General features: G+C 45.3%; 1 non-coding gene across 1 annotated transcript; it reads left to right on the top strand.

Annotated features, from left to right (window-relative positions):
• The first annotated feature begins 2067 nt into the window (after positions 1–2067).
• LOC112426334 (small nucleolar RNA U13) lies at positions 2068–2170 on the top strand. Its single transcript, XR_003017611.1, has one exon. It is a non-coding gene; the product is annotated as a small nucleolar RNA U13 (small nucleolar RNA).
• The last annotated feature ends 1563 nt before the right edge of the window (positions 2171–3733 follow it).

The following is a 3733-nucleotide window of genomic DNA, read 5'->3' on the forward strand; positions in this document are numbered from 1 at the left end:
GACCATTTCCTTAGCAAAGATTCCTAGAAATGGAATTACTACATCAGAAATCACACACATTTTTAGGTTCTAAAATTGATTATCAAATTACTTTTCAGAAAATTTGAACAGATGTAAATCTTTATAATATAGCACAAGCCCGTGCCTGTCACTGAACCCACGGTAGCATTAAGTAGTATCAGAGTTTGTTTTCTGATAAAGGACCTCTCAGTTTAAGGCCCTCCACTTCTTTTGAATTATTATATAACAAGTAACCATTCTTCACGCAGGCCCTAACTTCTGTGTAATAAAAAAAAAATCAGACATAAATATTTAGAGAATATATATAAATATGTAGTTTCTCATGAAACTTAATAGCCGTTTTTTTGTGGAAATAATTGAATTATATTTATTTTGACATTGCAAAAGTATCAAACAGTACAAATAAGTATATGAACACAGTAATTTTTTCATTTTTTATTTTCAAGATAACATAATTCAAAACATCAGTCAAATGAAATGTAAAAAAACAATACCTTCAAGTATGTATGTAATAAGTCCTTTGTCTGAAACTGAAACTCTGTAGATCCTTTTGGTATTGCTACAAAACCTCAAAGTTTGAAGGAAAACATTCACAGGAAAAGGAGATTCTAACTCAAGATAGTAGCCTGATTACATTGATCTCTGCTGATGGACCCAATGCATTTGTCTTCTGTATTTCTTTGTAACATTTTGAGAGGTGACAATGTGCTAGCAGCCCTCACTCTCGGCGCCTCCTTTGCCTCAGCATCCACTCTGGTGGTGCTAGAGGAGCCCTTCAGCCCACCACTGCACTGTGGGAGCCCCTGTCTGGGCTGGCCAAGGCCAGAGCCAGCTCCCTCTGCTTGCGGGGAGGTGTGGAGGGAGAGGCACGGGCGGGAACCAGGGTTGCCCTTGGCACTCACAGGCCATCATGAGTTACAGCGGGCACAGGTGCGGGCTCGAGCCCCACATGCGGAGCGACCGGCCGTTGCTGCCGGCCCAGGGCAGTGAGGGACTTAGCAACCTGGCCAGCACCTGCGGAGGTTGCACTGGGTCCCCCAGCACTGCTGGCCCGCATGCACCAGGCTGGAATTCTCACCGGGCCTCAGCCGCCTCCCTGCCAGGCAGGGCTCGGGACCTGCAGCCTGCCATGTCTGAGCCTCCTCCTCGGCTGTGGCCTCCTGCAGGGCCAGAGCCTCCCCCTCCAGGATGGCGTCCGTGCCGCCCGAGCCTTCCTGATGGGCACCGCTCCCTGGCATAAGGTCCCATTGACGGCCCAAGAGCTGAGGAGTGCAGGCACAGCTCCGGACTGGCAGGCAGCTCTGCCTGCAGCCCGAGTGCGGGATCTACTAGGTGAAGCCAGCTGGGCTCCTGAGTCTGCTGGGGACTTGGAGAACCTTTATGTCTATCTAAGGGATCATAAATGCACCAATCAGCATTCTGTGTCTAGCTCAGGGTTTGTAAATACACCAATCAGTACTCTGTCTAGCTCAAGGTTTGTAAATACACCAATCAGCACTCTGTCAAAATGGGCCAATCAGCAGGATGTGGGTGGGGCCAGATAAGGGAATAAAAGCAGGCTGCCTCAGCGGGCAGCAACCTGCTGTGGTCTCCTTGGCACAGTGGAAGGTTTGTTCTTTCCTTATTTATTATAAATCTTGCTGCTGCTCACTCTTTGGGTCCACGTGGCCTTTGTGAGCTGTAACACTGACCTCAAAGGTCTGCAGCTTCACTCTTGAAGTCAACCAGACCATGAACCCACCAGGAAGAACGAACAACTCCAGACGGGCTGCTTTTAAGAGCTGTAACACTCACCGTGAGGGTCTACAACTTCACTCCTGAAGTGGACACCACGAACCCACCAGAAGGAAGAAACTGCGGACACATCTGAACATCTGAGGGAAAAAACTCTGGACATACCATCTTTAAGAACTGTAACACTCACCACGAGGGTCTGTGGCTTCATTCTTGAAGTCAACGAGACCAAGAACCCACCAATTCTGGACATAATTTCACGAAAATGTAAGCAGTTTTTAAAAAAAGGATGCTGTATAAAGGTGTCATGAGACCCTCTTGTGGTTTGTAAGCATGATGATTGTGTTTTACACTCATTTGTAAAATGTGCCTTCCTCAAACCTTATTACCATGTTGGCACATTACCTGTCTGATGTGAGGGAAAAAGGGACATTGGTGGATCAAAAATTCTAAAGAATTCCTAGAGGACTGAAATCAGATAGGATTTATTTGAATAGAAAACAAAACCAAAAAAAAGTAAACAAGCATTAGCAGCATTCATTTTGGGAAATCCTGAAGAAGCTGAGTTCAAAATCAAGACGTGAAGAGCAGGTCTGGGCAGTGGGACGATTAGTGGAAATAGATTTAAAACGTGCAGAGGCTGACATGGTGGCTGACGCCTGTAATCCCAGCACTTTGGGAGGCCAAGGTGGGTAGATCACAAGGGCAAGAGATCAAGACCATCTTGGCCTACATGGTGAAACCCCATCTCTACTAAAAATACAAAAACTAGCTGGGTGTGGTGGTGCATACCTGTAGTCCCAGTTACTCAGGAGGCTGAGGCAGGAGAATTGCTTGAACCGGGGAAGCGGAGGTTGCAGTGAGCTGAGATTGAGCCACTGCACTCCAGCCTGGGTGACAGAGTAAGACTCTTGTCTCAAAAAAAAAAAAAAAAATGTGCAGATGCCCCCACCTGGATGCTCCCACCCCTCCCCAGATGGAGATGTCCACGTAGGATGTAGAGGGGGGAATGCTTTCAGGAGTAATATAATACCTGTAAGTGGAGGAGGGAAGCAGGAGGAAGTGAAGGAGGGAAGCAGGAAGGCAGATGGAGAAGTTGAGCTGTGACTCAGTTGCAACAGAGGCCTCAGCCGATTCCACAGGGAGCTCCGAAGCAGTAATGGCCCTTGAAACTTGCCCTGAATTAAGGCAAGGGGATGAAGTCTTTGTACTAATGGTTGACCAGTCTTGGGATGTGGGCTGCTCCTGGTAGTGAGTGTAATTTTGGGTGCGGCTATTTCCTTTGGCAATTCCTGCAGAGGAACTCAGCTATGAGCTCTCAGAAAGCAACACTCCAGACAACTGAGCAAATAGGTGACTCAGTCCCAAAGGAAGGATCTGGGTGTTCACCTTGTAGAGCCCATTACCCACTTGAACATTCTTCTGTACAGAGAATGTGAATCTGTCTGGAGATGCGCTGATGTATGCACCGAGAGAAAAGAAGAGCAGAGCAGTGTTATATTATTTCGGATTTTTAAGTTAAACGCTGAAGACCTCTCAAAAATGGCAGTTTAGCCCAGGAATGAAGTGCATTATAATTTCTACATCCAGAATACATCTTCTTTCCTTATGCAATTTGACTATCTCATTTGCCTCCACTCTGGGAGAATATGACAGCCTTTATAGCATCCTCATTTTTTCCTAAACAATGTCTAATAATTAAACAAATGTACCAGTCATCACAAGAAGGAGGACCAAGGGAAAGATTAGAGAACGGGACTAGACTCATAAGTGGCCCAGATATTGCGTCATAATAAATGGATTTAAACCAACTATTATTAATATAATCCAGAAAATATAAATAATTTTATATCAGAGGACAAATATATATAGAAAAGAATAAAATGAAAACTCAAGAACCAAAAGCACAATAGCTAAAATTAAGATCTCAGTAGACGGGTTTAACAATAGAATGGTTGCAGTTGAAGAGCGTATTCGT

This window comes from Macaca nemestrina, chromosome 3, assembly GCF_043159975.1.
Source record: "Macaca nemestrina isolate mMacNem1 chromosome 3, mMacNem.hap1, whole genome shotgun sequence".
NCBI lineage: Eukaryota > Metazoa > Chordata > Mammalia > Primates > Cercopithecidae > Macaca > Macaca nemestrina.